The sequence below is a fragment of the Felis catus genome, chromosome D3 (genome assembly GCF_018350175.1).
Source record: "Felis catus isolate Fca126 chromosome D3, F.catus_Fca126_mat1.0, whole genome shotgun sequence".
Classification (NCBI taxonomy): Eukaryota; Metazoa; Chordata; class Mammalia; order Carnivora; family Felidae; genus Felis; species Felis catus.
The window spans coordinates 87,355,720-87,377,298 of NC_058379.1; positions in this window are offsets into that span (position 1 = coordinate 87,355,720).

A 21,579-nucleotide genomic window follows, 5' to 3' on the forward strand; every position below is an offset into this window, starting at 1 on the left:
TCGGCTGGACACGTGGGCAAGGTACCTAGTCTCCCTAGTAACAGAATCTCTGAGAAGTCCTATCGTCCAGTAATTAAAGATTTATGGGGCGCCCGGGTGGCCCAGTCGGTTGAGCCTCCGACTTCAGCTCAGGTCACGATCTCGTGGTCCGCGAGTTTGAGCCCCGCGTCGAGCTCTGGGCTGATGGCTCAGAACCTGGAGCCTGCTTCCGGTTCTGTGTCTCCCTCTCTCTCTGCCCCTCCCCCGTTCATGCTGTGTCTCTGTCTCAAAAATAAATAAACGTTAAAAAGCAACAAAATCCAGAACTCAATTTCCACATTAAAAAAAAAAGATTTATTAATACTCATGTTCCACGTATTTCTCTATTGGCTTATATCTTTTTAACCTGTGAATTCGACTTCATTGTCCTTTGTATTTCATTTTTTTTTTAATTTTTATTTATTTATTTATTTTTGAGAGACACAGAGAGACAGAGTGTGAGTGGACGAGGGGCAGAGAGGGAGGGAGACACAGAATCCAAAGCAGGCTCCAGGCCCTGAGCGGTCAGCACAGAGCCTGATGCGGGGCTCGAACCCACGAACCCTGAGATCACGTGTATTTCATTTTTAAATGAATGAATGCCTTTTATTGCAACATTCCTTTTGTATATACTCTCCACAAAGTTCTATTGTTAAAATACAAGCAGTTTCATTTCTTGTGCCGGGATTATTGTATGTGCTATTATTTAAGAGCTGAAGAAATTTGTTTTGCTCCTTTATGATTCCTTCAGAAAATTATTGGGTACTTACTTTCCTCTGGATCAATGCTCCAAGTGCAATCCTGTATCTTCCATAGCATGGGTATATGATATTTATATACATTTTATATGACATGTATACATTTCCTTTATAAAACCACCACACTGCTGGAAATTCAGCAACTTGAATTACTAGTTTTGTGTTTGTGTCTATCCTGTAGACTGTCATATTCTATAGCATAATTTGCCAGAAATGACATTTTTCAGAGCTGAGCAAGTCAAATATATAATAGTTTCATGTTCTGATACTCACTGTGAATATCGAAATGATTATCAAAATGCTATTCAAGAATGGAGCCAATTTTCAGAACTTTGTATTTTTTGAAGATGTTCCATAAATTTGTTCTCCTTTGATAATTCATAGAAAACCCTCGTGTTTATGTTTTCTCCTTTTTTAAATATGGCAGAGCACAGAAAGTGAATTTTAAGTTAAAGGTGCAAATTAAATTATTACTGGTAAATGCTAAGATTTTAAAATAACCCCATGCCTCTGTAATTGTTTGCCAAGTAATAAAACCATAAATAGTTTCTATATTTACTTATAACTTAATTTCGGTACCACAGTTATGTGAAGATATCATCAAAACCCCTACTTCCTCCAATTGTTAAAGTACATACTGAATATAACTGGAAATTCTTAGCAGATCAATACTGAAATAGTTCTAATAGTTAAAGAGTATAGACACAGTCTGAATCAGACTTCTGTGTATGTGAATTCCAAACTTTGAAAATTTGAATTTTTTTCAATAGATTCAGACAGATATTTCCATAGAATTTCAGATGTATGCAAGTTACATTCCAATCAGTGTTTGTAAACATTTTTTTTGTCGTTTCGCGACAATGGAGAGTAGTGTTTTTAAGGGAAAAATTTATACTAAAATACTCCTCTACATGCATAGTACCTGGCATAATTTTGAACATATTTTAATATATTTGAATATTTTGATATTAAATTGACAATATGCATATCAGTATACAAGATTATTTAAGTTTTTGATGTCTGCAGTCATATTCACTGTTTCACTATGTCCTTCTAATTCACATTAAATATAGATTCATCAAAGTTGTTTTTTTTCTTTTCAATTTGGAACTATGTTACAACACTGGTTTCATAGGGTAATAATAGGTGATACTCACAAAAAGAGATTCTATTGTCCAAGAAGTTTAGGGAATTCTGAATTCAAAATTGAAGAGGATAGAACATTCAAAAGTATCTCATAGAATGTTTTCTAATAGAATCATAGAACAACCTGGCGAATCCAGTGTTGTGAAAAATACGACACGCTACATTACATGAATATTTACATTTGAAAGGCAATTAACATTGATTTTTAATACTAGGGCTTGTGCTAAAAGTTTTTATTTCTAATACATTATTTTATTCAAACATTTGAAACATTTTATTTTTTGTTTATTTCTGATAGTGGGAGAGGGGCAAATGGGGGAGGGGAGAGGGAGACAGAAGGTCTGACGTGGGCTCTGTACTGACAGCAGAGAGCCCATGGCACTTGAACTCATGAACTTTGAGGTCATGACCTGAGCCAAAGTCAGATGCTTAACTGAGCCACCCAGGCACCCCTTAAAACTGATTTTAGAGTGAAAACTAAAATATACTCTAATTGCCAGCGTCAACAAATATTAAAAATGAAAGAGACGCATTGAATTATGTTTGAAAGGTAAATCAAAAAGTATTTGCCATTTCTTGGAATAGATTGCATTCTAAATGTGCTCTCTTTTTAGATGTCCATTACTGTATTTGAAATAGGTTATCTAAATGCCTTCAAAACTGTCCTTCAGTAAAAAGAATCTGGGGAAACTGACTTTTTTTGGAGAAGATTGATGCATAGAAAAGAATTCTGATAGCTTTGACTTTTTTGGGGTGCCAGGGTGGCTCAGTCTGTTAAGCATGTGACTGCGGCTCTGGTCATGATCTCTGATTGGTGAGTTCAAGCCCCGAGTCAGGTTCTATGCTGACAGCTCAGAGCCTGGAGCCTGCTTCAGATTCTGCGTTTCCCTCTCTGCCCCTCCCCCACTTGTGCTCTGTCTCTCTGTCTCTCTCTCAAAAAATAAACATAAACAAAATTGAAAAGAGGACTTTTTAAAACATATTTTTCCTAGTTTATTACAATAATTGATTTTACTTATAAATAACTTTAAAATAAAAGTATTACCTATATTTTCATCTGGGCAAAATGATGTTTAATATTTTCATAAATTTGATTTTCAATATAGCTTAGTTCAAAATAAAACTACATAATCTATAATCCGTTTAATTCTATAATTATAGGATGCCATTATCATAAGTGTTTACCAATATCATTCTATAATTGACTTTTAGAGCCAAATAGCAATTATAGATGGTGTGTGTGTGTGTATAACAAATATTTATAAAGCTACAATTATGAGCTAATTCCTATTGCAGGTTTACATTCTGATTTTTTGGTTAATATTTACTCTCCCATATTTTTAATTATAGGAAATGAACTGATAGAAATTTCCAAGTGTGTTCTAAGTGATGGTGGACACAGAATCATAGAGGTTAGAGATGTAATGTTTATTTTTGGAACACTGCATAGATAAGCTGTTTGAAATTGCTCATGGGATAAATCTTAAAATGTAAAGATAGGACTTTTAAATTTTATCCTGAGGAATTGTGGGTATCACAAAATTAGGTAGATAGAGTGTAGACAAGGCTTTATTTTAGGAAGTTTAATCAAGCAGTAATGAGAGAATGGTGAATGTGATTAGCTGGGAGCAGGTAATACATTTTAAAAAAATAATTGAAAAGTCTCATAAAAGACAAAGGAAGTTACTTTGTTAGGGGTAAAAAAGGCTGGGGTACATAATGTAGCAAGGTGAGGAAGAGGAAGGGGGCATTGCTACATACCTGAATGTACAGAAGAAACGAAAAACATTATGGATTTTCTGCTCTGCATGCATTATTAGGAGAATGAGGGTGCCTACATAGCAACATTATAGGAGGAGACCAAGAGGTAGATTCTAGAGAAATAAATAATATACAGTATCTACTAAGGATTGGATACTTTCAAAAACATTTTCACTTATCTTAGAAATTAGAGCTGTCCATGCTGATGATGAATATTCAAAACACTACGTATTTTAAAATTAGATCAAGGTAACGATATAGAGTGTTTTAACTTCGTAGAGAAAGGATCACTTGTTTAATCCATAATGAGGTAAAGGCATTGGAATAAATTGTCTACATTTACATATTTGTTGGCTTACTCTTTCCCCCTCAGTGTCTAGGGTCTTACATCCAAGTCAGTATTGAATTTTTGTAGCTAATTATAATTTTGATATTCTAATTGCAAATTACACATTTAAATAATTTTAGTTCTTTATTGGCTTTCAGAATACATTTTTTTTAAATGGAGTATATTTGTTAGAATTACAGCATGCCCTCAATGATACCAATTCATATTTATCCCTATTCCCTGCTACACCATCGCCTGTAATCTTTGTTCTCTCCTGCTGCTCTGACTCCTGTGTGTAATCCAATGGAGTTACCTTTAGGAAACTGTCCTCTAAGCCTCTTTAACTGTTGCAGCAGGGATACCCAAACGCCATCTTTTCCCACATATTTTTCTTATGTGAGTTCTCACTTCTGTTACCATCTTCATCCTGATGGTTTGATGTTGGCGTTTGAAGAACTGTGTTCGTAAAGGCATGATCACCTGAATTATATACATCCTGGATCACACCGCCGCTCTATGACTTCTGAATTATTTGACCATAAACATTTTCTTAAAAGCACAGATCAGCGTTATTCTTTCTAGGCAATGGAGACAATAATGTAAATCCAATAGAGATGCCAAGATCATTTTGTCTCCAATTTTGCAAATGTTCAGTAAGTGTATTAGTTTTCTAGGACTGTTGTAACAAAGTTTCACAAACTAAGTGGCTTAGGTAACAGAAATGTATAATCTCACTGAGGGTAGAAAGCCAAGATCAAGGTTTCTCCAGGGTTGGTTACTTCCAAGGACTGTGAGGGAGAATCTCTTCCATACCTTTCTACTGGCTTGTGATGGTTTGCTGATGATTGTTGACCTTCATTGGCTCATGGAAATACCACCTCAATCTCTGCCCTCATGTTCACATGTTTTTTCTCTGTGTATTCTGTGTCTAAATCTCCCCCAAGGACACCAGTCATTTTGAGTTAGGGTCTACCATAACAACCTCATTTTAACTTTCTTACAGCTGTAGAGACTTGATTTTCAAATAAGGATACATTCTGAGTTACTGAGGGACTCTCACATACGTTTTTGGGGGGACACATTTCAAACCTTAACAATGAGTGCCTAATAGTGCCTAAGGAGTAAGAAAGAGAAAGAAAGGGTTTATCTTCAAGGATAAGAAAAGTGCCAAGAGGAGGCTGAAGTAGGAATGAGTCTAGTTTGGGAATAGTGAATAATAGCCTTCTAAGAGGCATTGAGTTTTGAAATATTATAATGCAGTCTACAAAATGCACCCAGCACATCACTTGCCTCATAAATAAATTTGCTTTCTACAGTGTATTATTTTTTTTTCTTTCTATTCCATCTCTTTTCTTCCCTTCTCTTTTTTTTTTTTAACATGTCACATACATTCCATTGTTAGACTACGGAATCAAATCTGGAAAATAGGGTAACTTCCCTTTAGATCTTGAAGCCACTTATCTCTTACTGTTCCTCCAATATATCCTTGTAGTCTAAATGTCCTTAGAGCCCAAATTGATGATCTCATTGGCTTGGAGTCTAGAATACCAGTCTGTAGTCACCCTTTGTTTCAAATAATTTAGTTTAACAAACAAAAACAGTCTTTATTTTGTACAGGGAAAGAGTTCAAAGCCATGAAATTATATCTAATAGATGCTGTCTTTTTAACCTCCTCTTTGGTTCTAACCTCAATGCTGTATCTAAAACTGTCCCTTGATTTTTTTTCTTTTTAAATCTTTGATCACTGGTTTGCCTTGATCAGTTCCTTTGTTCATCTTAATGACATAATGAAATAATAACAAAAACTCTTTAAGATTTCAACATATTAGTGTTATTTTGGTATGCTTTGCATTATGTTGTAATGTATTTTTTTTAATTTTCTTTTTGATGTTATTTTTTTATTTAGAATATGACAAAAACTATAAAATTCTAAGTTTTGACACATTAAGTTTCCACTTTTAGTAGGAAATACAAAATCCAGTGGCTTTCTAACTTGGAAATACTTTCTCATTTGTAGTACAGTATGTTTTTTTGTTTTTTTGTTTTTTACGTCAGAACATTTTAGTCCTACTAAGCTGCTAACACCTATATTGCTATAATTCAGCTTTATTATACTGCCATTATATATAGCATTTCTTCTTAATCAGGGGAAAAAAAGGTTTTACAAAGCTGCTTGAAGAAAGGGTTTTTTATGGAAAATTAGAATGGTCTTTTAAATCCTGTTCATTATTTCAGAAGCAATTTGTGTAAATATCATTCATCCATCTCATCCATTTTTAGAGGGAGATTTTGAAATAAAGTGTATGAATAATTTGTACGTAAGAAATTTTTATGAAATTCAAAATCTGGAGAACTTCAAGTAACTGTGAAAGTGAAAAGTTATAAAAATATAACCACATATTAATTTGACCTAGTAATATTAGAGAAGGTTCCTATCCCCTATCCCCTCTAGCCAGTATGCTTCTATAATAATTATATTGGGAAATCATTGAGAATTTCAACTCTGCTATGTTCCAGATAAGGATGTACAATAGAGTGTTGGAAGTGAGTTCTTTTCCAGTTGAGAAGAGAAATAGATTCAGTCAGTTACCTATGGGATCTAGTGGTTCTCTTTCAACAAATACAAATAAATTGTATAATTTTCAAAAAAAAAAAAAAAACAAAACAAAACATAGTGCTTACTTGTGATACTGCTGTAAAGGGACCAAATAGTGGCAGTAGACGCTTTGTGACTATGGAATGGGGGGAAACGTAAAATTACGTGCCATTTTGCTGATAACAACATACTGCTCTTTCATTCTTCTGTTGAATGGCCAAGCATATGATAACCTGATGGTCACCACAGCTGAACGGAAGGACTGTTGAGGAGGGGTGTACCTGTTAATCCTCAGGGGGTCACCGTTTTCATTAGTCCCCCTTTGGAATGGATGAGAGTTTAAGGGATGGGGTGGAGTGTGGATACCAGGAGAATGGCTCATGTGCGACTCCCCTCTTCAGAAAATAGGATGGTCATGCTAAAACCAACCAGCTTAGATAGACTGTATGATGAACATAAATGAGCTGTCTCAAAAGACGGGCCTTTGATTCCAAACATATGGATGTCACTGTAAGGAGTCCTTCCTGTTAGGATACCTCATTTAGCTCTCGAAGTGTTTGGAGGACAGAAGCCTATAGACTGTAACCTCTTTTTAGAACTGCCATGTGTAAACTTCAGTGATGAACAAAAAATCAGAGCCATTCAAAAAACAGAAGATCCAACAGCATCAGCAACGACTGGTGAGTAGAACTGTTCAGGTAATAGATTCAACGTGGTGGAAACTTGGTAGGATTGCTACCCACAACCTGGTAGCACAATCCTGCATCCTGGACAGGAGGGAGTATAGTCTGACTCAGGTAATTGCTTCCTAAAAGGATTTGCCAAATTGTCTGCATTTAGTCCAGCTCAGATGATGCTGGATGAGACGAAGACAAGAGATGTGAGAGCGGGCTGCTGAGCTGATTCCACCAGTGAAGGTGGTGACAGTTTCCAAGTATAGCCGGTGGCGTGATTGGTGACACATGGCAATGCTTAAGTCATTCTTGTTAACCGTGCCAGACGATGGTGTAGACACATCTGCATTTACAAGGCAGACTTGTTGCAGAGTAGAATTCATCATTAAAGCTGGACAGATCAATTGATTTTTCTAGAAATTTCTTATGGAAATGCAAATAAGCCAAAACATTCTCTCACTTATATGCCCTAATTTGTTCTGAAATAGCCAATGTACTTCTGTGCTGATCATTAATTCTCATTCTATAAAGTGCTTTCAATTCTTTTGTCTGAAATGCATGAACATAGTAATAAATACAGGCTGTGTATAGTTTTTAAAAATTACCCTTATCTAAATCTAGCTATCTAGATATAGTTAGTGGCTCAAATTTAGATTTTTGCCAGCTTCAGGTAATAGACTTAAAATCTAATTAACCTATTACTCACACTAGTTTATAAAATATTCATTTTAATTCTCATCTTGTAATATCTACTTTTAATAACAGTTTAAAACAATTAAAGATGTAAAAGGTAATTTTTAAAATGCAGAGTATCCCTATTGCTATATAGTTTTTCATTTAAAATGATAATCATTTGTTTAACCAGTTTAATCTTTAGAATTTGCCTGATAGCTTGCTATTAAAAAAAAAGATTCTAAAGATGCATGCTCCATTTCTAAACTCCAAAAACAGGAAGAAAGGGAAAAAAAATTTTGTATGTTTTTATTTCTGTATGCTTATATTTTAAAGTAATACCACACTTTAATTATTGTTTTAATCACAGCAACCCATGCTCCTCTACAAGTAATCAAGTCAAGGTTTTCCTAGACATTAAAGGGGAAATGGCCACATTAACAATATTTATTTTTAATAGTTTTCTTTTATATAACACACTTAAAATGGTCATTGACATGACATTCTAAAAACAGTTAATTAAAAATATTTATTATTAAATATATAACTTACTGTTCTGTTCATAAATATTCACATGTTCAATGAAGAACTGTCAAAATGTCAACTCCTTTAATCAAATTTTTGGAAAACTTATCTTTGACGTGTAACAATAGTAAATGTAGCCATGCAGTCACAGACATTGCTGAACCCAACATATCTTACCCTTGTGAGCAGGGTGAGACCACCAATGGGCAGCTAGCATCTCAAAAAGAAAAAGAAAAAATAACCAACAAGGACTGAAGTGAGCACATTTAGTTACTTTCCTTGAACTCATCAAACTCATTGACCAAAAAGGGCATTTCTTGGGGTGCCTGGGTGGCTCAGTCATTTAAGTGTCTGACTTTGGCTCAGATCATGATCTCATGGCTAGTGATTTCAAGTCCCACATCGGGCTCTCTGCTGACAGCTAGGAGGCTAGAGCCTACTTCGGATTCTGTGTCTCCCTCCCTCTGTCCCTGCTTCCCCACTTGTGCACGCACTCGCTCTCTCTCAAAAATAAACATTAAAAAAAACTAAAAAAAAAAAAGGCATCTCTTATATCCTATGAAGGAGGGAGGCCAAAGCCAGAAGTGTTACTCTAGTGAAAGATTCTGCCACATGAGAGGAAACATCAGGAATATGGAACATACATTCTTATTCTGTGGTTTCAGGATTAAAATAATAAACACAAACTTTGCTCAACATTGTTTTTTCAAGAAACATTGATACCATTAATGGAAATAAAGTCTGTTTTTCTCTTTTAGTTCATTTCACAGGATCTTCCTTTGAGAAGGAATTTTGGGCACGTAAAAACAGTGATATCTTAGTTATATACAGACTTTCTTTCTGGAAGAACAATAAGTGACATTGTCCAGTGCATCTTGGTTTTAAGGATATACAAGAAAAACCTTTTATTCGTCTTCTTTTGTAAAAGCATCAGGTTCTAAAAGCATGTTTTTTTTTTTTGAAGAAAGTTCCTAAAATATCTTTTTTTTTTAATTTTTTTTAACGTTTATTTATTTTTGAGACAGAGAGCATGAACGGGGGGAGGTTCATAGAGAGGGAGACACAGAATCTGAAACAGGCTCCAGGCTCTGAGCTGTCAGCACAGAGCCCGATGCAGGGCTCGAACTCACGGACCGTGAGATCATGACCTGAGCCGAAGTCGGCCGCTTAACCGACTGAGCCACCCAGGCGCCCCAAATATCATCTTTTTTTAAAGAAAGTGCATCATGAGGAATTCATGGTTATGGTAGTAAAAAGCTAATGACATTTGATTTCACCTTTTCCAAGTTCCTGATAGAAAGCTGATGAAAGTAAATAAACTAAAATAATGCAAAGCCTCCCCAGGCTTGGAAACTTAAATGTTTCTGGGCTAGTGTTAGATGACAATAGTTGATAAAATGTATTTGAAGCAAATTATCAGGCACTAGATGTTTAGCTACTATTTAGCTATTTAAATAGTTTAGCTACTATTAGTTACTAGTTATTTACTCAGCATGAAAGTTAACGTGAACCTGAAGAAGGGGAGGTAGATTCGGAGCAGAATGGAAGAATACACTTACGATGAGCACTGAGTAGTGCACACAATTGTTGAATCACAATTGTTGAATTGTTGAATCACACAATTATTGAATCACTGTATTGTACACCTGAAACCAGTAGGACTCTGTATGCTAACTATATTGGAATTTAAAAAATAAGAATTGTTATCTTGAACTCTATCAACCTATTTCCTGAACTACTATTGCAGACCAAAGATATTCACATTCTCTGAGATCGTAATGGTTAAAAAGAAAGCATGTTTTTCTAAAATAGGTTACGTTTCTGGTTGTAAGTATAGTTAATACTCCATTATTTGAATCTTCATAGTATGGTAAGGTGTTGAGTGTATTAGTTCTATGTTCACCTTTGAAAGTTCATAGATACAATTTTACTAGTAAACAAAAAAAATGTGGTCCAAGTTAAGCCCACGGTGATCTAGAACATCTGCCATTAGTGGTGCCTTGATTGCTGTTTTTAATCAAAGATTCCCTACCAGTATCATCAAGAGACATAAACAAAGACACTGAATATAATGTTGCCACTCTTTTCTTTATGGTGTGCATTAAAAACCAGTGAGACAGCAACTAACATAAAATAATTTGAAACATTTCTCTGAATTGTCCTAGAAATATCATAACACTCATTTTCATTGGCTTCTTCTTTAATTTGCATATTATTCATAAATTCTATGTGGGGGTGATATGCAGCCTTAGTTTTGCAAGTTAGCCATTAATGATTAGCCCTCATTCTGCTTATTTTTTTCTTTCTCTGTGTGCTTGATGATTGCGGTCTGTTTCATCATATTGTAGCCTGGCATTTTACTGCCTTGTGTTGCCATTTTTGAAAAGTGTAACTTCTCACATTTATTTTACTTCTTTTTTTTAAATGATTCAAGTGATATGGTTAGAAATCTATTAAATATTTATAGGAAATATTAATGATTGATTCATATTAAGCAAAACCAATTTAATGTTTCCTCTGTCCTCTGGCCTGAAATGTTGCTTTTCCCCTGGACGGCTTCTCCCACTGTACGCTTCTCCAGGGGCCATATCGTTCACAGAGACAATTCTAGCTAAACTGGTTACTGTGCATCGGGAGCTCTATGTTTAACCTATTGGAAGCTTCAGGACCATATTTAAAACTGCCCAACATGCATTGTCTTTTTTGTCTTACAGAGGCTTCACTCTCAGCATACCCACAAATAAACTCAACACTCCCCTCAGGCTCATACTTCCTGCTTTCTTCTTGGCCTGTGCCTCTAATATCCACACATAAACAAATCCAGGAATCTCAATAACTCTCAACCCACATCCAAAATTAGTCACTAAACCCTGTAAATTCTATCTTGTAACTCTGCCTTCATCTTCGTATTGCCATCACCATGGTTATATTTCCAGAAACTCTCGCTTCTCACTTTGATGGCCAAAGTAGCCTCCTCCATTGGCAGGTTCTCTGCATGCCCAGGATGGCACTTTGCATGGCCCTCTGTGATGACATCTTTAGAGGTGAAAGGCCATTTCCTTCCTAATGGAAGATAGGAACATGTACTCTGATGAGGTGGTTGTGATCTGAGGACTTTTCTGGAGATTGTGCTTCTGTGGAAAGTACTGAGTTGCCAGCCCAGGTACCAAGTTAGTACTGCCTTGAAGGACCCATTCTTTCAGGGCCATGGCTCATCTCCATTAGGGACAGATTGGAAAGAAAAGACCTACTGATATTGATCGCTTCTGTTCATCCTCACAAAGAAGCAGCATTTCCTGCTTGTTTCAGGAGGTGATTTTAAGGAAAATAAAACTTTAAAAACTCTTCAACATTTTGGGCGCCTGGGTGGCGCAGTCGGTTAAGCGTCCGACTTCAGCCAGGTCACGATCTCGCGGTCCACGAGTTCGAGCCCCGTGTCAGGCTCTGGGCTGATGGCTTGGAGCCTGGAGCCTGTTTCCGATTCTGTGTCTCCCTCTCTCTCTGCCCCTCCCCCGTTCATGCTCTGTCTCTCTCTGTCCCAAAAATAAATAAACGTTGAAAAAAAAAATTAAAAAAAAAAAACAACTCTTCAACATTTAATGTAATAATTTGTGCTGTAGCCTTCTGATTTTTAGCCATCTAGTATTTTCTGGAGAAAATGCAATAGGCACCTGGTTCCAGTGAAGCCCAAATTGTTAATTAGACTTTGCCACATAGAAGAATAAGAGGAGGAGTACCTAGGCAGGCAGAGTTCAAGAAAAGTATTAGTAAAATACTATTATCTCATCCATTTCTGCCATATCACCATTCCTGATGGGAAGTGCAGGGATAGTAATTCTCGTTTCTTCTGAAGCAAAGCAGCATCGTTTGCTTTCAATACCTCTAGACCCACACAGAAGCTGTGAGTACAAGAGAATGAGCCTTTGGACACTGAGAGATTAGCTGGTGGATAGGACAGGCAATGTTCCCTTCAGTTACTTCTAGGCATGAAAACAGCCATTTACAGACTGGACGCCAGAAAACTAAATGTAGGTAGGGGTTGGATGCCAACTCCAAGGTATCTCTAATCTGATCAGAATGCTAGTATTAGTGACACCAATTAGAGATATGGGGTACAAAGTTATACTCGGGAAGACCCTTGAAGGGGTGCCAGCTGAATGCCTAGGTCCTCATCTGATGTTCCATATGAAAGAACCACCATCATATATTTGCAGTTCAACAACCATCTAGTATTATAGAGAATAATGGCAACAGAAGAATACAAGCTGACTTTTCATGGATGGCCCTGAAGGAAATGGTGGGAATATGTAAACGTGAGGAGAAGGGTAAGGTGGGAAAATGAGAGAGGGAGCACACCATACTCCTCTCAAAGCACCACAAATACTTGTAAAGAGAGGGTTAGCATCTTTGTTATTAACAACGGTTATTAACTCCTACCTAATTTATGATTTAGCGTGGTTCTTGCATACTTGGCTCTAAAACATAAAGGCAATTAATTTTATAAACCATGCATTCTATGAGCTTGAAAGAATGTCTCATAGAAATTATAGGAGTGATTTTTCCAGGTAAATCATCAGGCCTCTCACCCTGTGGATGAAATTTTATCGTATAAAATTGAATTTTCCAAGAAGTGTGGTGGGCGAGGGAACAAAAGAGATATTGTAGCTGTATTTCAATATTTCAACATTTTTTAAAAATTTTAACTCCAGTGTAGTTACCATGCCATATTAGTTTCAGACATACAAAGTAGTGATTCAACAATTTTATACTACTCAGTGCTCATCATGGTGAGTTTTTAAATTTTCTTTATTTCACCCATACCCCCTACCTACCTTCCTTCCAGTTTGTTCTCTATAGTTAAGTATTTCATTTTTGGTTTATCTCTTTTTTCTCTTTGTTCATTTGTTAAATTCCACGTATGAGTGAAATCAAATGGTATTTTTCTTTCTCTGATTTATTTCACTTAGCATTATACCCAACAGCTCCATCCATGTTATTGAAAATGACAAGATTTCATTCTTTTAAGGTGGAGTAATATTCCTGTGTGTGTGTGTGTGTGTGTGTGTGTGTGTGTGTGTATGCGTATGCACCACATCTTCTGTATTCATCTATTGGTGGGCACGAGTCACTTTCATAATTTTGCTATTATAAATAATGCTGGAATAAACATAGGAGTGCATAATCTTTTCAAATTAGTGTTCTCAGATTCTTTGGGTAAATATCTAGTAGTGGAATTACTGCATCATATGGTAATTCTATTTTTAACTTTTTGAAGAACCTCGATAGTCTTTTCCACAGTGACTCTGTTAGTGTGCATTCCTACCAGCAATGCAAAAGAGACCCTTTTTATCCACATCCTTGCAAACACTTGTTTCTTGTGTTTCTGATTTTAGCCTTTCTGACAGGTGTAAAAGGGTATCTCTTTGGAGTTTTAAGCTACATTTCCATGATGATGAGTGATACTAAGAATTTTTTTCTTGTGTCTGTTGGCCATTTTTGTGTCTTATTTGGAGAAATGTCTGTTCATGTCTTCTGCCTATTTTTATTGGTATATTTGTTTTTTGGGTGTTGAGTTGTAGCTGTTCTTTATATATTTTGGATACTAATCCTTTATCAGAGGTGTCATTTGCAAATATTTTCTCCTATTCAGTCTTTTAGTAGTGTGTGTGTGTGTGTGTGTGTGTGTGTGTGTGTGTGTGTGTGTGTGTGTGTTTTCCTGTTCAGAAACTTTTATTTTGAGGTAGTCCCAATAGTTTATTTTTGGTTTTGTTTCCCTTGCTTTAGGAAACATATGTAGAAAAATGTGGCCACAGGTCATGTCAGAGAAATTACTGCCACTGCTCTCTTTTAGGGTTTCTATGTTTTCAGGTCTCACATTTAGGTCCTTAATCAAATTTGAATTTATTTTTGTTTATGGTATAAGAAAGTGGTCCAGTTTCATTCTTTTGCATGTAACTGGGCAGTTTTCCCAACACTATTTGTTGAAGAGACTGGTTTTTTCCCATTGCATATTCTTGCCTATTTGGTCAAAGATTAATTGACTATTAAAGCATAGGTTTATTTGAGCTATATATTCTTTTCTGCTGATCTATGTGTCTATTTTTGTGTCTGTAGCATATTGTTCTGATTATTCCAGTTTTGTAGTTTATCTTGAAATCTGGGAATGTGATACCTCCAGTTTTGTCCTACTAGTTCAAGGTTGCTTTGTGTATTCATTTGTGGTTTCATACAAATTTGAAAATTGGTGAAAAATGCTGTTAGTATATTGATAGGGATTGAATTAAATATGTAGATTGCTTTGGGTAGTAAGACATTTTAACAATATTTTTTCTTCCCATCCATGAGCATGGAATATCTTCCCATTTGTGTTGTCTTTATTTTTTTTCAATTTTTTTTTAAAAATTTTAAGTATTTATTCATTTTTGAGAGAGAGACAGAGTGTGAGCAGGGGAGGAGCAGAGAGAGCGGGAGACAAAGAATCCGAAACAGGCTCCAGGCTCCGAGCTTTCAGCACAGAGCCCGACATGGGACTCGAACTCACGAACTGTGAGATCATAACCTGAGCCTAAGTCGGATGGTTACCGACTGAGCCACCCAAATGCCCCAATTTGTGTTGTCTTTAAATGGATGTTTCATCAATGTTTTATGATTTTCTGAGTACAGGTTTTTCACCTCCTGGTTAAATTTATTCCTAGGTAATTTATTATTTTCAGTGCAATTATAACAGATTTGTTTCTTAATTTTGTCTGTGTTACATTATTATTATTGTATAGAAATGCAATAAATTTCTGTATCCTGCATCCTTACTGAATTTATTTCTTAGTTCTAGGAGTTACTTGGTGGTGTTTATAGGTTTTCTAGATATAGTGTCATCTACAAATCATGTAAGTTTTACTTCTTACTTACCAATTCAGATGTTTTTATTTCTTTTTGTTGTCTAATTGCTATGGCTAGGACTTCAGTACTCTGCTGAATAAAATGGTGAGAGTGAACATCCTTGCCTTGTTTCTGATTTTAAGGGAAATGCTCTCAGTTTTTCACAATTCAGTGTGATGTTAGCTATGGGTTTTCATACATATGGCCTTTTATTATGTTGAGGTATGTTCCCTCTACACCTACTTTGTTGAGGGCTTTTATCACAAATGGATGTTCTACATCTATTGAAATGATTGTATGGTTGTTATTCTTTCTCACATTGGTGTGATGTATCACATTGATTGATTCACAAATCTTGAACCACTCTTGCATCCCAGGAATAAATTCCACTTGATGGTGGTGAGTGATTTTTTTTTAATGTACTGTTGGAAGTGGTTTGGTAATACTCTGTTGAGGGTTTTTGCATCTATGTTCATGAGAAATATTGACCTATAATTCCCTTTTTTTGGTAGTGTCTTCATTTGGGTTCAGTATCAGATTAATGTTGGCCTCATAGAATGAGTTTGGAAGTTTTCCTTCTCTTCTATTTTTTGGACTGGTTGGGAAAAAATCGGCATTAGCTCTTCTTTAAATGTTTGGTGAAGCTGTCTGGATTTGGGCTTTTGTTTGTTTTGAGTTTTTTTGATTACTGATTCAATTTTATTACTGGTAATTGGTCTCACATTTTCTTTTTTCTTTTTTCTGATTGAATTTTGGGATGTTAAATGTTTCTAGGAATTTATCAATTTCTTCTAGATTGTCCAATTTATTGGCATATAATTTTTCATAATATTATCATACTATCCTGTGTATTTCTGTGGAGTCCGTTATTTTTCCTCTTTCTGATTTTATTTGCATCCTCCTGCCTCTTTTTTTAATTAGTCTTTCTAAAGGTTTATCAATGTTGTTATTTTGTTGATCTTTTCAAAGAACCAGCTTCTGGTTTCATTGACCTGTTGTTGTTATTTTTGTTGTTGTTGTTTTAGTTTCTACTTCATTTATTTCTGCTTGAATCTATTATTTCCTTCCTTCTATTGATTTTGGGTTTTGTTTGTTCTTTTTCTAGCTCCTTTAGGTGTAAGTTTAGGTGGTTTATTTGAGAGTTTTCTTGCTCCATGAACTAAGCCTATATTGCTATAAACTTCCCTCTGAGAACCACTTTTTCTGCATCCCAAAGATTTTGGACTGCTGTGTTTTCATTTTCATTTGTCTCCATGTATTTTTAATTTCCTCTTTGATTTCTAAGTCAACCCATTTGTTGTTTAGTACAATGCTCTTTAACCTCCATCTTCTTGTGCTTTTTCCAGATTTTTTTTTGTGGCTGATTTCTAGTTCCATAGCATTGTGGTCAGAAAGAAAAAAGATTCATGCAATGACTTTAGTCTTTTTGACTGTGTCAAAACTTGTTTTGGGGTTTGACATGTGATCTATTCTGGAGAATGTTCCATGTGCACTTGAAAAAAAATGTGTATTCTGCTTTGTTAGGATGGAGTGTTCTGAATGTATCTCTTAGATCCATCTGGTCCAGTGTGTCATTTGAAGCCACTGTTTCTTTGTTGATTTTCTGTTTGGGTGATCTATCCACTGATGTAAGTAGGATGTTAACATTTTTAATGATTGTATTATTATTATGACTTCATTTATGTTTGTTATTAACTGCTTTATGTTTTTGAGTGCTCTAATGTTGGATGCATAGATATTTACAATTCTTACGTCTTCTTGTTGGAGTGGCCCCTTTATGACTATGCAGTGTCCTTCTTTGTCTCTTACTACAGTCTTTAAGTGTATGTTGTTTAATGTAAGTATTGCTATGCTGGCTTTCCACTCTCATTTGCATGATAAATGTTTTTCTGCCCCTTCACTTTTAGTCTGTGTGTGTCTTTAGGTTTTAAATGAGTCTCTTGTAGGCAGCATATAGATAGGTGTTGTGTTTTAATCCATTCTGTCACTTCATATCTTTTGATTGGATCATTTAGCACATTTAAATTCAAAGTAATTATTGGTAGGTATGTACTTAATGCCATTTTGTTACTTGTTCGTTTTAGTTCTCTCTTTCTTGTCTTGTTATTTTCTTTCATACTTTTCTGGGATTCTTCAGTAATATACTTGGATTCCTTTTCCTTTCTTTATTGCATATCTATTACAGATTTTTGATTTGTGTTTACCATTAGGTTTGTATGTAATTTCTTCTGCACGTAGAGATGTATATTAAGTGGATCGTTGCTTAAGTTTGAACCCATTCGTTACCCTCCTCCACAAATGTTAAAAGTATATGGTGTCATACTTTACATTGTTTTATTTTGGGAATCCCTGGATCGATTTTTATAAGTACTTAATTTTACTGTTTTCTTTTTTTTTTTCCTTTCTGCTTTTATTACTCCTGTTTATAGTCTTTCCTTTCCACTCAGAGAGTCCCCTTTAATGTTTTTTTGTAGGGTTGATTTAGTGGTCATGAATTCCTATAACTTTTTTGTCTGGGAAATTTTTAACCTCTCCTTTTATTCTGAATGATAACCTTTCTAGATGAATTATTCTTGGTTGCAGGTTTTTGTTTTTTGTTTGTTTGTTTGTTTTTTCTTTCAGCACTTTGACTATATCATACTTTTCTGGACTGCAAAGTTTCTGGTGAAATATCAGCTGACAGCCTTATGGGGTTTTCCCTGTATATAACTGCTTTACTTTATCTTGCTACTTTTAAAAGTCTCTCTTTGTTACTTTTGCCATTTTAATTACTCTATGTCTTGATGTGGACCTCCCTTGGTTGATTTTGTTGGGGGTTCTTTATGCCTTCTGGATCTGGATATCTGTTTCCTTCCCCACATTTGGGAAGTTTTCAGCTATTATTTCTTCGAATAAACTATTTTTGTTCCCTTTTTTCTCTCCTCTCCTACTGGGATTCCTATACTGCAAATATTATTACACTTGATGGAGTCACTGAGTTCCCTTAGTCTATTTTCATTTATTTATTCTTTTCCTTTTGTTCAAAATGATTTTTTCCATTAGTCCTCTCAGGTGCTGATCTGCTTCCTCTAGTCTACTATGTATTGTATCTAGTGTATTTTTAATTTCATTTATTGAGTTCATCTCTGATTAGTTTTTGTTTTGTATCTTGTTCAGTGTCTTACTGTGGTCCTCCACTCTTTTCTCAAGGCCAGTGAGTATCCTTATGACCATTACTTTAAATTCTGTATCAGACATACTACTTATCTGTTTAGTTTAGCTTATTTGCTGTGATTTTGCCCTGTTCTTTCATTTGGGACATACTCCTCTGTCTCCTAATTTTGTCTTACTCTCTGTGTGTGTTTATATGTGTTAGGAAAATCTGCTGTGTCTCCTGCTCTTGAAAGTAGTGGCCTTATGAAAAAGAGACCCTATAGTGCCCTACAGTACAATGACCCCTGTCTCCCAGAACCTGGCACTTCAGGGTGTTTCGTCTGTGTGTTGTGTGGCCCTACTGTTTTGGCTGAGCCATGTTTACCTTCAGTCCAGTCATCTGCAGTGGCTCTCTTTGGCTATTGTGGACAGTGTTTGGTCCCTGTGGTGCTGTCTTGAGTTGAGTCAGACCAGACCTTTGGCAAAACTGCAGTATGTTCTCCCTCTGTAGACCTCTGGGAAGCTTTCATTGGTGGGTGGGGCCAGCAGTCAGACCAGCTGTCAGCCCCCAGCCCACTGTTGGGGCTACCTTTGGACTGGTGGGTGTGGTTATCTTCCTTTCTCCTTGGTGCAGGAGTCCCTTTGGAGTGGTGCTGGCCCTTGTCAGGACGGCTTACACACTGCTAGGCCTATGGCACTGCTTTGGATGAACTCTGGCTAAGGGCATATGGGAGGAGGTCTGCAGGAGAATGTAGGGGTGGGGCATGTTTTGCCAGCAAAGTCCATGGGGGCGGGGGGCTACTATAAGTGGGCACCTATAGCTACCTTTAAAAACTGCCAAGGCTTGTAGGTCACAAGGTGTGGATGCACAGATGAGCTCAATGGTGGGGCACGTGGTATTAGCAAGCTAGATGCAGATTGTTGGAACTGGGCAGGTAAGGGGAGTGAAATGGTTCCTGCCTGTTCTTTTGTACTTGGAGAAGTCTCCCAGAGATCCCTGACCCTCCAGCACATGCTCTGGGATTGGTAAATAAATGTGCTTCCTGCGTACCCCAGGCGTTTTTCAAAAAGATGCATCTGTGTTGTATATCCTTGGGTTTGTTTCTTAGTGCTGTCTTTTTAAGCGTGGAGTCTCCACCCTCTCAGCTCTTCCAGAGCCCAGTCTGCTGATGTTGAAAGTTCCATGTATTAAGTCCCACTGATTTTTAGACCTCTCTGGTTCCAAGGGAAAATGTTGTGGGGATTCATCTTCCTAATGTGGGTCTTCCATGCCTGGGGTGCCTGATGCAGGGGGAGGGTTCTGGTCTTCTTCCCTCTCCATGCCTGCAGCATCCCTCCCTCCAGGGGACAGTCCTTTGGGACAGTCCTTTGGGACCTTTGGGTGCTTTGACTCTGACCATGTCTCCACACTACCTACTCTCTTCAATGGAGCCCCTTCTCTACATTTAGATGTGGAGAGTCTGTTCGGCCAGTCTTTGGGTACTTTTCTGTTATTTACACTGATGTGTGTGCTAACGCCATCGTTCCCAGGAGTCCTTCAACCAATCTTTTTCAATTATCCTCTTTATCTCTTAAAAGCAAAATTGCTGACCTTTTGAGGGCAGGGAGGCTCACCTCATATTTTGGTACTGCTCTCATTTTGGCTGCAACCAGTTTCCTTTTCTAATCATGCTAATTAAGTTGGCTGATAGCAGCCATCAACTCCTCTTTGCAGGAGTTATTTTTCTTTGTTTCCTTTGTAAACTATGAAGTATCAACCAAACAGTTCTGGAATGCACTGCAGGGGATACGTAAGAATAGAGAGGGCCTACTTATTTCCTGATTATAATCTTTGCATTGTATCTTCCTAGAGAGGAACAAAATATGCTGGAAAATGATGGGTCCTCAAATAAGTGGATCCGACTCAGGACTCTTAAGTGATATTAATGGGACCTGTGACTTTAACTTTTGAGTTTGTTATTTAGAGACCCTTTCCTTCATTTTCGTTACAACTCAGCATTTATTTGGATATCATATTTTGCTCTTATCCTCTGTAGACTGAAAGAGGAAACCTTTTGGTTACTTTGTCTCCTTGGCTCACCTCTCTTATTACATGATTATGCTTAAAATGCTCCACTTCCAACCTTGGGAACATACTACATTGTCCCTATGTCACTCTCCCACCACTATCCCTCCTGGGGAGAGTTCAGTTGAAGTTAGTGACCAGTTGCCATTTAATTCTATGTCATGGACATTCAGTTGGCTACCAAGTAACAGAAATTAAATAGTTGGCTGTGGAAGGTGTACAGACTATTATGGTAAGAAATTATAGCCATAGCCCTAGCTCTGCACTCTGACCTTGTATGTTTTTACATTAATCACACTTTTAACTTACACTGTTCGTCGTCATTGATACACTTTTCTTTCTGAAATTTTTCTGGAATAATCAGAATAAAAAGTAAGTGAATGTACTTTTTCCCCTTTCAAAAGTGGTTTATTTTTCCTGCTTTTGAATTAAACTAATTGTTTAACTAAATTGACCAGTTTTGTGAATGATGAAAAGGGCTATTGCATCATTCTCAAAGTACAACTAGTAATGACTAAAGACATGATCATAAGAGATCACCAACTCCTGTGTTCAGAGGTATCCTTGAATGTAATAAATACTAACACTGTGATATTTAAGTTTTAGTTTTTATTTTGGATATTGGGTCACTTAAGAGTATGGAATACCTACCAGATGAAAATACGTATATGATTTCTGCTTTTAAGTTACCTTGAGTGCTGGAATTATGTATGAAATTTAAAGGGGTAGATATTCTGAGTTCTGTTACCTTTTAAAGAGGTTGTTTTTTTTTTTATTTTTATTTTTATTTGTGGGGCGCCTGGGTGGATCAGTGGTTAAGCATGTGGCTTTGGCTCACATCATGATCTCACAATGCGTGGGTTTGAGCCCCACATCGGGCTCTATGCTGACAGCCTGGAGCCTGCTTTTGGATTCAGTAAATAAATAAATAACATTAAAAAGTTAAAAAAAATATTTGTACTTTTAAAAAAAGGCACAGTACATAGAAAAAGCCAATAATCAACTGAAATTAATTTGTTTCTTTAGTT